The 13,850-nt window shown below is 42.5% G+C and overlaps 1 non-coding gene across 1 annotated transcript; it reads left to right on the top strand.

The window, feature by feature from the left end:
* Positions 1–11,807: 11,807 nt before the first annotated feature.
* On the top strand, positions 11,808–11,880 carry trnar-acg (transfer RNA arginine (anticodon ACG)). The gene has a single exon. It is a non-coding gene; the product is annotated as a tRNA-Arg (tRNA).
* Positions 11,881–13,850: the final 1,970 nt, after the last annotated feature.

The following is a 13,850-nucleotide window of genomic DNA, read 5'->3' as shown; positions in this document are numbered from 1 at the left end:
TACTGAGTGGTGGATACAGAAACAGATCCATGGCCTCCTGTGTGAGTATTTCTTTCTTTAATTTTAGTCACAATTACCCCACTCTCCATCCCTTTCATGAGCAAGTCTGGCTGATATTGTCAATCTCCAATTGCCTATGTAGAGGTCGATGGATTATATTCTTGAACTGCTGCAGTCCACGTAGTGCACGTGGTCCCAGATTACTGGCAGGTGAGGAGTTACAGGTTAAACACCTGGAAATGATGAAGGAATTGCAATGGATATCCAAATAAACAACATAATATTATAATTCTACCCCGTCTTCCATCTGTCAAAATGTCCATAATGATTCACAGGAATGTGAAAAGGCAACACTTGACACTAAGCCACAAAAAGAGTTGTTTTGGCACTTGACCGAGCATGTTTGAATGGGTTCTCTCACAATTATATGCTTCAATCAATTTTACACGGTATTAGAAGGATTGATTTGCATTCAGCAAATTTGGATCAAAGATCACAGCAGAGTCTGACGGAGCCACATCATTTATCCGAACCTGAATAGTATGGTGTTCTGAACAGGAAAGGTACAAACTTCGTTGAAAGTCGGGAGAAACAGAGCAAGTGTGTGTGAGCGAGGCTTCAGCTGATCATCTGGCCTGGCAAGACGCAAAGCGAATCAGCACAGTGAGAAACTTTGCAAATGTCTGGATTGTAGAAAAGGAGAAAGTGAGGATCGCAAATGCTTGCAATCAGTGTCGAAGAATGTGGTACTGGAAAAGCACAGGCCGTCAGTCAACATCCAATCAGAAGCCCTTCATCAGGAGATTAAATGTCCCAAAAATATGAAACAAGGGGCAAAACAAATAAGAACAGGAAAGAGGTCGTACTTCAAAAGTTAAGTGGACTAAAGTTTGAGTCAATTAGACCAGACAGGTTTCATCCCAAAATGTTGAAGAATGAGGAAGACAATTAGAGAATGTGGATGCGCTGGGAGTCATCTTTCAAGTTATGTGATCTCTGCAACGTCTCCTGTGGAGTGGAATTCACATTGGTACCCCACTGTTTTGCTTGATCAGGAGGCTTTTTATCCGGTCCCACACAACTTCACGAAATACAATGTGGTTGTTGTAAACGTACCAGCATTCATTAAGGATTGTTTACCAGCTGGAAAACATGGAGTAGGAATAAGCGCACTTTTCTCAGGTTGGTGTTCTGTTACTGGTGGAGGAGCACAAGGATCAGTGACAGCACTGCTGCCTCACAGTGCTAGAGACCGGGGTTCAATACCAGTCTCACACGATTGCCTACATGAAGTATACACATTCTCAGCGTCTGCGTGGGATTCCTGCGGTTGGTGCTATTTCTGCACACAGTACAAACGTTCACGGTTCAGATGAATTGCCCATTATATCCAGGAATGTACAGGCTAAGTGGATTGGGCATGCTAAATGCAGCATTATAGGGAGAGAGTAGGGCCTCATTGCTGTGACTGCTTTGCAGGAATTCTATGATTCAATGCTTGAACCAAATTGTTCCCAACCATTATACATGATCTGGGCATTTGGACCTCTTGTAATTTTTCCAAACTTGTTGATGACACCAACTGGATCGGAATGTATATTGTGAGGAGGATGGTGGGAGCCTTCAAGTGAAGTTTGACAGCCTCACGAATGGGTCAGTAAATGGCAGTTTATCCATACCACACGATAGCTCCACAAAGAACTTCAATAATCTGGTTAAATCTGACTTCACTTTCGCAAAATATCTTGAATTTTCGTCATACCCTTGATTTTCTTTCCCCAAGTGCCTTGCTCAACAACTTTATTAAAAAAACATTGAGAAGCTTTCATGTGACAGATGTTAAGCTAACTGCTTGTCATTTCCTCCTTGACTTCCCTTCTGTTCTGACTAAATAAAACTCACTGATCTGCATTGGTTCCCAGGATGACTCTCCACTTATTTTATAATTCTCAGATTTGTTTTCAAATCCATCCATGGTCTTACACCCCATTAATCCACCACTGCTTCCAGCCCAACATTCCTCTGTGCTCTTCCCACTCCTCAACTTCTGCTCTCTGTATTCGAACGCTCCTTACACCTCCCCCCCCCCCCCCCCACTGCCAAATATGGATTTCACACTGAATGAGAGAGTCTGAAGCAGTGTTGCATTTCACTAAACACTACAGGCTACTGCTCTTGGCGTTAATATGGAGTTCTACTACATCACCATGTTATCTAAAAAAATAGATCAATTCATTCTCATGACTATGATGTAGATTCCTGCAAAATACTTGACTATTTTCTGTGTGCTGGCAAGTCCAGTATCTTTCTCTATCCCCTGTTTCACTTTGATTGTGACATGGCACATTTTACTACTCCTTTATTCACTTATGACTGTCCTTTGTTTGAGGTCTATATTTATGGTTTTGTGTGTGGTGGGGCAGTGACAGCCTGATGTGGAATTGCAGAGGGTTATGAAGTTGAAAGTGTGTGGTGTACCTTGAAGAGAGATAGAATGTTGTTCTACACTGACAGCTTACGAGAGCAGTGTCAGAGTTTACTGGAAAATTGAAAATATATAACATTTGGCTGTGAAATAGGTACCTGAGTTGGTTGCCATTTCGACGACAATTCAACTTTAACCATCGAGATTCAATTACGTCTCTGTAAACTAAAAGCAAATCGATTTCGAATTTATTATTCTGCCAACATTGACCCAATCAGATAATCCGATTTTGGGGTATAAGAATGGTAGGCGTTTTGAAAGTCAGACAGAGTTACAGCCATCAAGGGAGAACTACAGGAGGAAAAGAAAGCCAAAAACAAAAAGACAGATTGCGAAATTAAGGGAAATGACTCTGGCAATTTGAGCAGCTAACACCAAACAAATTTTAGCATGAAAGCTGCTGGGTTGCGCTATTGGATCTCATCATCACCATGATCACATGTGCCCCACACGCTGACATTGATAACTCGTCCGAATCTCATTTCGTCTGCTGCTGAAACTCTAATTTTCCCCCTTTGATATCATTAGAGGGGACTTAAAATGAAAAGGCTGGCGACTTTGCTCCATTAAAAAATTGCAGTTCTGAGGAACGATGTTTTAAATGAATATCAAACGCGACTGTAAAAATTCAGCGAAGGAACAAAAAATGCAGTGACAGTGCTGGAAGAATGCCACAGAGACCAGGACAACTTAGCGGTATAGTGTAGCTAATGACAATTAATCTCTCAATAATGATCAAATAAAAGGGTAGAAATAAGGGTAGTGGATTTTCACAACTCCAATGTAGTGTGTCATTGTAATGCGAAATGATTTTTCAAGTGATTTCAAGAGCACTGTTTTGATCAGTCATGGCAAGACCAACAAGAGCAGCACAATAGGAGGAATGGCGTCGGGAGAGCATCATGGTAGTAGAGATCACAAACCAGTCAGCTTAACATCAGACTGAAATCCACCTAGCACAAGAATTAGACTAGTATGATTGACCTGGTGTGTGTTTATTTTACCATCGCAAACTGGTTAAAAGCTAAAAATGTGTTGCAGGTAAAGGGCAGCAGGTCAGGCAGCATCCAAGGAGCAGGGGAATCGACGTTTCTGGCATGCTGGTCCTTGGATGCTGCCTGACTTGCTGCGCTTTTCCAGCAACACATGTTCAGCTCTGATCTCCAGCATCTGCAGTCCTCACTTTCTCCTCGAAAACTGGTTAAAAGATCAACGTCTGTGGCATTAATGGAAACGTAGAGAGTGAGGTGCCATACTGGTTTAGTGGCAGGAAGTCAAGACAAGTTGGTAGCAAGTCATCTCTGGTCCATGACAGTAAAGGCTCCAACATGATGACTGATTTCACAACCACCGGGATTGAAATGGATCGAGTGGTTTCATGTTCCCAATGATGGGATCGGACACGTTTACCCATCAAGAGTGACAGCAGTAGCACAGACAGAATGTTGCCGATGTGCGCGTTAGATTATGGAATGACTCTGTGAAATGGAAGGAGCGATGTAAAGGAGGGTTAGTGACCATGGAAGTGAGGCAAATCTCTGAAAATGCGTGGGCGTGAATTCTGATTTATGAAATGGAGAATTGTGATATTCCACATAAGTAACCAATGTTGTGGAATATCGTATAATCTCGTGTTCCCAGGGCTAAACTAAGAGAGACTGAGTGGCGCAGCAGCGAAGATCAAACTGGAAATGGGCATGAGGATGAGCCCGCTGTGACGGTGCAAAGGTGCATGAAATGCCGGGGCTGGGACTCCACACTCACCTGTAGTACATTCTGTTGACATGGAGCAAGGAGCATTGTGATATCAGATTGGGACCTCCAACTTATATGGAGCAGCTTCTGTTGGCATAAAGCAGGGGGCATTGTGGCAGCAGGCTGGAAGTTCCAACCTCCCCTGGAGCAGATTGTATTGATAAGCAGCACGGAGCAATGAGACATCAAGTTGGGAGAAAGGATACTCAGTTATTTTAATCTGAATTAAATTAGTATTTAGCAGGAACCTTGTTTGTAGATTCAGTGAATACCTGTCCCAAGGAAATCTCCCAAAAATATGGGAAAATGTGGGAAAGATACAGCTCGTGGAGGAGAATCTGTGCAGAAAGAAATGCAGGCAATATTTTCTTTTTCTGACTTTTATCATAAGACTGACTGCGAATTTGTTTAAATTGCAGCAAGCGATTTTCAGCTCGTGTCATGATATTACATTTCCTGAAAATGCACGCACGTCATTCCAGCAAACTAAACTTCAAATAATTAACGGTATATAACTAGCTCAAAGGGGGAGGACCGAGTTTGGTGCTGGAAGGTTGTCTGTCAGACTGGAGTCCCGTGACCAGTGGAGTGCTACAAGGATCGGTGTTGGGTCCTCTACTTTTTGTCATTTAACTGGAGGTGTAGTGGACAGCAAATAGAGTTACCACAGAGTAGAACAGGATCTTGACCAGTTCGGCCAATCGGCTGAGAAGTGGTAGATGGAGTTTAATTCAGATAAATGTGAGGTGCTGCATTTTGGGAAAGCAAATCATAAAGGGACTTCAACACTTAATGGTAATGTCCGAGGGAGTGTTACTGAACAAAGAGACCTTGGAGTGCAGGTGCATAGAATTCTGATATTTGAAATTTAACTTGAAAGTGGAGTCGCAGGTAGATAGGATAGTGAAGAAGGCGTTTAGTACGCTTTCCTTTATTGGTCAGAGTATTGAATACATGAGTTGGGTGGTAATGTTGCGGCTGTACAAGACATTGGTTAGGCCACTGTTGGAATATTGCGTGCTTATCTGGTCTCCTTCCCATCGGAAAGAAGTTACGAAATTTGATAGAGTTCAGAAAACAAATATGAGGATTTTGCCAGGGTTGGAGGATTTGCAATATAGGGAGAGGCTTAACAGGCTGGGGCTGTTTTCCCTGGAGCGTCGGAGGCTGAGGGGTGACTTATTAGAGGTTTTCAAAATTATGAGGGTCAAAGATAGGATAAATAGAAAAAAAGCTTTTCCCTGGGGTCTGGGAAAATTAGAGTGCATAGTTTTAAGGTGAAAGGGGAAAGATATAAATGAGACCGACGGGGCAACTTTATCACACAGAGAGTGATAAGTGTATGGAATGTGCTGCCAAAGGAAGTGGTGGAGGCTGGTACAATTGCAATATTTAAGAGGCATTTGGATGGATATAGGAATAGAAAGGGTTTGGAGGGATATGGGCGGGGTGATGGCAGATGGGACTAGATTGGGTTGGGATATCTGGTCAAAATGGACGAGTAGGACCAAAGAGTCTGTTTCCATGCTGTACAGCTCTCTGACTCTCTGACTCTATTTGATGTTGCCATTATGCTTGAGTTTATCTTGATTTATGGAGGAAAAGCAGGAAACTGATGTTGAAATTTACAGAATCAGCGATGATCCCATCCAATGGCTGAATAGACAAGAGGCGGAATGGAAGCTTCATCATGACAGATATGTTTTCATTATGGATCGCGCTCAAACACGAAGTGGGGAGGATTGGACTGAAGCAGTGGTGGTGATTTTCTTTCCTGGTTAAATTTTGAATATGACTGCTATTTCTCCTGTCCATCTTAACATCACAACTCTGAAGCATGAAAGCACGAAGAACACGTGGGACAAGTGGCGCAAAGTCTAACATGCCTGACTCCAGATCAGAACATTGTAGGTTTGACTCCTCTCTCGCTCGAGGCTAACGCAGGTATTTATTACACTCACAACCTAAACTTCCTCATTGTTCTGAAGCTGAGATGAAGTTTGAGCTCCTGATATGCAGACACGAGAATCTCTTTCAGTACACGTCCACGAGAACATCACAGTCAATGTCGCAGCGTCATCACAAGTGAGGAAGACCAAATAGTCCCACACACTGCGAATTGGCACTTTTCAATTTCACAGAGCCATCGACCCAATAGCTGCGTCTCCTCGAAATGGCAAGGAAACAAAAAAAATATCTCAGTCTCATGTTGGTTCATGGAGTGCCGAGGCCCCTTCTCCTACTTTAAAAGGCTGGAACATTGACTTTGATGTTCGTGGAGACATTGATTGATTCGAAGCATTGAAAGGAATCCTATCACAGACGCCCATGCTGTTGATGCTGAACAAAACAGCCCTTACTGGGAATTGAACACGGGCTGCAGTGGTAAAAGTGCCAATTCAGAACCACGACACGACCAGGGACGAGTACAGCGGTCAGACGCACGTCGAGTGACAGCTCTCAAATGTGTTGGACGCGTTGTTTGCAGAAACAACCGCTTCACTATCCTCATTCCAATTTCCATCTCTTTGCCTTGTATGACTTAGCATGATAAATACAGACTGAATACCTCAGAAGGTTGTGTTGATTTCATCACAATGAGTTGCAGATTTATCCACTGGTGGATAAAGTTTTTACTGCTTATATACTGAAAACTTTCTGTATCTTACATTTAGTCTACGCCACATGGCGTTTGACCGAGAGATACCATTTCTTTCAGGCTAATATGCCTTCATCTCTCATTGTTTCGCACAATTCAATCATGTTTCCTCATAATCTCCTCTTCTCCATTGAAATTAGATCAGAGAAACTGATCGTTTCCAAAAAAAACACCTTTTGCTGAATACTGCATTGTGTCCTTTTCCTGAGCATGATGTTCTAGTGATCTCCGGTACCTGTCAGTAAAAATTGCTACATGAGCATTGATCTCACAACAGCAGTATGTAAATGGATCGATTGATTTTAAGGTCCAAATTGTGGGATTGGGTCACGTTCGCCCAACAACATTGGCTGCAGCTGCACAGACTGAACAATGTCAATGCGAGTACTTGATTGCCAAATGCCTCAGGGAAATTGGAGGAGCGACCTAAAGCAGGGTTACTGATCGTGGGATGGGGAGAAAGCTCCCAGAATTGGTGGGTATGAATCCTGAGACATAGACAGCAGAGATGTGAAAGGGCGAGGGTTTGAAGGAGCAAAATCATCACCTCGACGAATATTTTCATGTCAAAAAAGAGTGATTCGCTCCTGCTTTTGTTAAGCATGTCTTACTCTGCATAAAACGGTAACAAGTGACAATACTGGAAGTCAAATTGGAGATGATCTTTCTGCTGCCACTACGCAAAGTGCTAACTTTTCACGATACCGGCTCCACATGGAATTGCATGATGCAAAAAGCAGCAAAGATAGTGGCAGAGGATATGTTAGGAACAGGACTACATGAGCAGTAGTAATACTTGACAAACAGTGACTGAGACATGCTAAATCATGGTGGGCTGAATGGTTAACTTTGGTATCTCCAGAGCTGATGGATATTTCATCACTTAGTTTGTTGAAGGCGAAGATTGATATAGTTCTCCAGAAAATGAAAGCGTCAGGGAATAATGCAGGGAATTGCTGGACTGTATTTCTGCAAAAGAAATGTAGTTTACCTTCGGTTTCTTAACCAATTTCGTCATGCAAGCAAGTGACCACTGCTGTGGAATATCATATAGTGCCAAGTTTCAAGCCTGGAATACGAAAAACTGTATGGTGCAACAGCGAAGATCAAACTGGAAATGGGGATGGGGATGAACCAGCAGATATGGGTTCAGTCATGAAATCAGTGAGTGTGAAGTATTTCGCTGAAAGTATAGAGTGAATTGAAATGCCGGGAACTGGGAGTTCCAACATTGCGTGGAGCAGATTCTATTGACGTGGTATACGTCGCATCAGGCTGGGAGCTCCAACGTGAACTGCAGCAGCCTTCATTGACACGAAGCTGGGAGCATTGGGATATCAAACCGGTAGTTCCAACTTTACCTGGAGCAGCTTCTATTGACATCTGCACAGAGAGAAACGGAGGTAATAATTTCGCTCTCTGACCTTTCTCATATGGCTAACTCTGCTCTGGCAGGAAGGGTTTTCTTTTGCTCACTTCATTTTATCGAATTTCTTGTAAACTCGGACAGGTCGTTAAAGTACTTTCAAACTTCGAAAATTAGCTTGAATGCGATGTTGTGATTAGGCATTAGTTTATCAAAAGTGATGTTGAAAAATCAGTGAAGTGAATTTGAAATTCATCAGATGAGCGGAGATCCCATTGAATGGCTGAGTCGACACAAAGTGAATGGAAGTTTCATGAGGATGAATGTCTTTTCGTTACAAAACCTCCCACTGCGCAATGAGCGGATGATTGGAATGAAGCAGTAACAGTGGTTATCTTTCCTGGTTATTCAACTTGTGAACATGAGTACGATTGGTCATGTCCGTGTTTAGATCACAATTCTGCAGAATACCAACCTCAAGCACGCGCAAGCGCAGTGTCACAATGGATAATACGCTTGGTTACTGTCCAGAAATCGCAGTTAAGGTTTCGACTTGGTTCAAGAGCAAGACTGGCAGGCTTCAAATTCACATACAAGCTAATCTCCCGCACAATGTAGCACATACAACGGGCCAGTGGCACAATGGATAACATGCCTAACTACAGATCTGCTGAGTGGAGTTTCGATTCCAAACTGGCTTGCGGGCAGCGCTGACTTTATTGCACTGAAAACTGACTTTTCTGAAGCCCAATTGAGGTTTGCACCTTGAACTGCAGGGTCAAGAGTCCTTTCATTAAATGTCCCTGCGAACGTCAGAGTCAATATCCCAGAGCCATCACTGGGGGGAAAGCTGAATTCGTCACTCACGCTGCCCTTTACTCCTGTCAACCTTCCGAGATTCACTGTGGCACGTGCGATTGTGAAGGAAACAAGACACAGAGTCAAATCTCAGCTTTGACAATTTTGGGAAAATCGTTAGGAATCAGAATCAGAGGAGAATGGAGAGTGAACTGTTTGCATTAGCAGAGACTGCCGAGGCACCATCCCCCTTCTTTAAGAGGCTGCGACATCGTCTCTCATTTCTCGAAGTCATTAATTGATCCGAGGTACTAAAAACACTCCACTTGCAGGTGGTCTGCTTTTGCTGATGTCGTTGTCAGAATCGAAACAAACCCCAACTCCCAGACTGAGAATCAAAGCAAAAAAAAATGGAACTGCTCGCCACCACGGACAGCTGCACGAATACCACTTATGTGTAGAATGACAGCCCTAAAGGTCGTTGTACATGCTTTCGTCAGATGCAATCGCTTGACTATCTTTATTCATTTTCAACACTTGCCCTTGTTTGCATACACAACTCAAGTTCAGATCCCTGTTTTTCTGAAGGTGATGTGGGTTCGCCTCTGTGCATCTCTTCAGACAGTGAATCCAAATTCAACCATACGCTTGCTGATGAGATTTTTCTGCATATCTCCTCAACCCTTTCCACCTCTTAACTTCAGTCTATGCCCCTGTTGATCGGTCAAGAGGAAACATTTCTTTTAGTCTGCATTGTCCATGTCGCTCATTACTTAGTGCATATGAAACAAGTATCGTCACAGTTTCCTCTGTCTTAAGAAAACAACCCCAGTCAAAACAATCTGTTGTCATAACCTAACCTTTTCAATTTGGTCAATTTCTGCACGGTTTCCAGTGCGATCACATGCCTACTGTAATGTGAATTGCAGAGCTGCACGCAATATTTCGGGGGAACCGAATGAACAAATGAAATAAACGACTGGAGAAAGCCACAGAAACTTGTCGTTTCCAATAAAACATCTTTTGCTCAATTCTGCGCTGTCCACGTATCCTGAGCCCGATGCTCCAGTAATCTATTGTCCGTGTCAGTAAAAGCTGCTCCACGAGGATTAATTATAGAACGGCTGCATCTAAATGGATTGAATTGCTTGAAGATGTCGACCATGGGATTGAACACTTTCACCCAAAACAGTGACCGCAGCAGTACAGAATGAACAGTGTAAATGTGAGTATTATATTGCGCAATACCTCAGTGAAATGGGAGGGTGGACGTTTAGGCGAGTTAGTTCTTGTGGGAGGGAGAGATTTCTCCGATAAAGGGTGGTTCTGATATGTGAAACGCAAACATGTGAGACAGCGGGTGTTTGACGAAGGAAACTTATCAGCACGAAGAATATTTTTATATAAAAAAAAGATTGATTTTCACAGCGTTAGCTAAGCACATATTACATGGAGTAAAATGGGAAAAATGCCGATTGGTGTCACAGTGATTCGAGTAGAACTTGCTGTGTTGACAATGCCAAGAAAGAATCATTTCATGATCCTGGCGCCACATGGAAAAGCACGATGCAAAAAGCAATAAGGATCGGGGCAGAGGTTATGCCAGGAACAGAACCACTCGCACAAAGGAATACTTGTCAAACAGTGACTGAGATGTGGGAACTCAGATTCGGTTGAATCTTTAGCTTCTATGTCCCGAGAGACTGTAGAGATTGCAACATTGAGGTTGTAGGAGATCACGTTTGCGAGATATCGACAAAACTTCAAAGGGTCATGGGATACTGCAGGGTATTGCTGAAATGTATTTCTCAATAACACTGTATTTTAACATCGGTTACTTCACCAATTTCCTCATTCATTGATGTGATCATGTCATGGCATATCATATAATCCCAGTTCAAGGGCGTGGAATCAGAGAATTTGAGTCGCACTGCACCCAATACGAATTGGAAATTGTGATGGCGTTGAGCGCGAGCATGTGGCTGCGAAAATTCAATTGCTCAGCGGAATGCCATTCTCTGATGATACAAAGACACGTGAAGTATCGAGGATAAAAGCTCCCGCCTTAACGACATTGGGAGCTCCAATTTCACCTGCAAGAACTTGTATTGACATGGAACAGGGAACATTGGGACAACAGCTGGGCGAAAAGATAGTCACCTATTTTAATCTTGAGTGAAGTAGTTTTCAGCAGGATACTTGTTTGTGGATTGAGGGAATACCTGCAACTGGGAAAGTCTAAATTACAAAGAAGAATTCTTCAAAGAGTCAATTCTTGGAGAAACATCTGTGCAGAGAGAAGCAGAGGATTTTTTTACGTCATCTGTCCGTCCTTATATGGTTGACTTTGCACAGGATTAATTTCCATGAAGGGATTTTATTGCTCGGTTTACAGTATTCACATTCCTGCATACTCGCAAAGGTCGTTAATGTAATCGCAATCTCTGAAAGTTAACTGGTAGATACAGTGTGGTAATTAGGCTCACGTTCACGTCAGTTATGCTGAAGAAGTAGATTCGAAATTCATCAGATCAGCATTGACTGACTGAGCAGACAGAGTGTGAATGGAAGCTTCATGAGGACATACGTGTTTTTTTTGGAAAATTCGCTGCTTTGAAAGGTGAAGAAGATTGGACTGAAGCAGTGACAATGATTATCTTTTTCGCTTGTTCAACTGGTGAACATGACTGCTATTAACCATGTACGTGTTAACATCATGGCTCTTAAAGTCAGCTGCATGCATCGGGCCAGTGGCGCAATGGATAACGCGCCTGACTACGGATCAGGAGATTGTAGGTTCGAATCCTACCTGGCTCGGGGTTAGCGCAGACTTATAGTAAGCACCAAAACTGATTTTTCCGAAGCCAAAATAAGGTGTGAGTTCTTCATCTGCAGGACCGAGAATGCCTTCATTAAATGTTCCCGAGAATATGAGAGTCAATGTTCCAGCGTCATCACAGGAGGGAAGCCGAATAGTCGTACACGTTACTCGTGGGCACCTTTCCATTTCATAAAGCCTCCGATCGAATAATTGTTGCTCGCGGGAATGCTCGGCTTTGAGAACTTTTCGAAACTCTTTGGCCAGTGGAATCAGAGAAGAATGAAGGGTTAACTGTCCAAATGATCTTTATCGAGAGTCAGTTCCAGACTCTAACACCTGCTGACTGATAATTTTTTCCTACCAGTCTATTCAAAGCTTTCTGCATCTTATCTGAAATCTACACACCCTGGTGATCGATCAAGAGCAAATGTGTCCTTCAATCTGTCATTCCATGCTCCTCATTATTTCGTACACGTCGATCATGTCTCCTCACAATCACCTCTGCTCTGAGAAAAACAACCCCCGTTTTGCCTATGCCACACCACTCAAAACATTCTTATGCAGGCAATCCAGAGTGTAACGTCGTTATTTGTTTTGGTGAATATATAGTAAAATTGACTCGGAATACTTTAGCGAGGTTGACTTCCAGTTTTTAAAACAGAGCGATAATTATTCACAATATTAAGGGATGAAACACAGTGAACAGAATATAGAATACCCACAGAACTCAGCTACCCAAAATAGACTTAATTATGCTTTTCCAAAAATACACAACAGCCCTGATAATTAAACGCCATAAACACAGAGGAAAAATGAAACAGGTTTACAGGTCGAAATTAGAGGGGCAGAAGAAGAGAGACACGCAAATCACTGGCATCGATAGGCACCTGGAAAGCCTTCGTGTAATTAGGGGTGACTGACACTTTAGCAATGGCTAACAAAGTATTTAGGTTGTCAAATACATTTTGAAAGTCTTGTGTTCAATGAAATTTCTTGCCTGTTTTTAACAATTCGGTGAGTGGAACAGTCCCATTGCTAACATTCAGCACAAACTTTCAGTAAAAGCCACTCAATCCGTGGAACCGTGGTACTGCTGTTTTCGTCAACAATGTGTAAAAGTCCCCTGTAACTTACGATTTCGCATCCCGTGGGGGTATTTGTCCGTCTTCAAAGACATATCCCAGGAAGGTGACTTTGGCTTTGGCAGATTCCCTTTCAGCTAGGTTTACAAGCCGGTTTGACTTCCGAATTCGATCAAACAAGCCCGATAAATGCTGTAAATATTCAATCCATGAGAGACTCTTAGTCACCAAGCACAATATACACCACACAGTTGCATATCCGCCAATTAACCTGTCAGTTAACCTCTGAAATGTGGCTGAAGTGTTTTCTGTACAAACGGCATTAGTTTAAATTTCTGAAGGCCATTTGGCGTTACAAAATTGCCTTTGATCTTTCTGACAAAGTTCACTGCCAGTAACCTTTGAGGAAGTCCAACTTGGAAATGCAAGTTGCTCCTCCAATATTTTCCACACAGTCTTCCAGCTGCATATATGTATATGCATCAGTCTTTCTAACAACATTGATTTTGTGATAGTCCACACATAACTGTTGGGTCTTTTCTGGCTTTGGCACCATGATGATGGGTGAACTCCATTCATTGAGACTCACTTCGGTTATGCAATTTTGGAGCATACGTGACAGCTCCTTATGAATTTGTACAACTTTAGAGGGTTATGCCTGCAAGGATGTTACAAAGTCAGAACAACATCTCCTATATTTACATCATCTACAATTAGATTATTAATACCCAGTATATTTCAGCAGATCTCCCCATGCAAGAGTAATAACTTTCGATTTTCTTCTGGAAGATAACTGAATAACTTTACCAATTTTGGACAACTTTTGCATTGTCCAATTTTATTTCAGGAACGTACAATGCAGAATTCCCTGACATTGGTTCTTC

The sequence above is a fragment of the Chiloscyllium plagiosum genome, unplaced genomic scaffold, assembly GCF_037043375.1.
Source record: "Chiloscyllium plagiosum isolate Xiang-an unplaced genomic scaffold, Cpla_swu_hap1 HiC_scaffold_42, whole genome shotgun sequence".
Classification (NCBI taxonomy): Eukaryota; Metazoa; Chordata; class Chondrichthyes; order Orectolobiformes; family Hemiscylliidae; genus Chiloscyllium; species Chiloscyllium plagiosum.
Note: the sequence above shows the minus strand (reverse complement) of the source record. Positions and strands in the feature narration are given on the sequence as shown.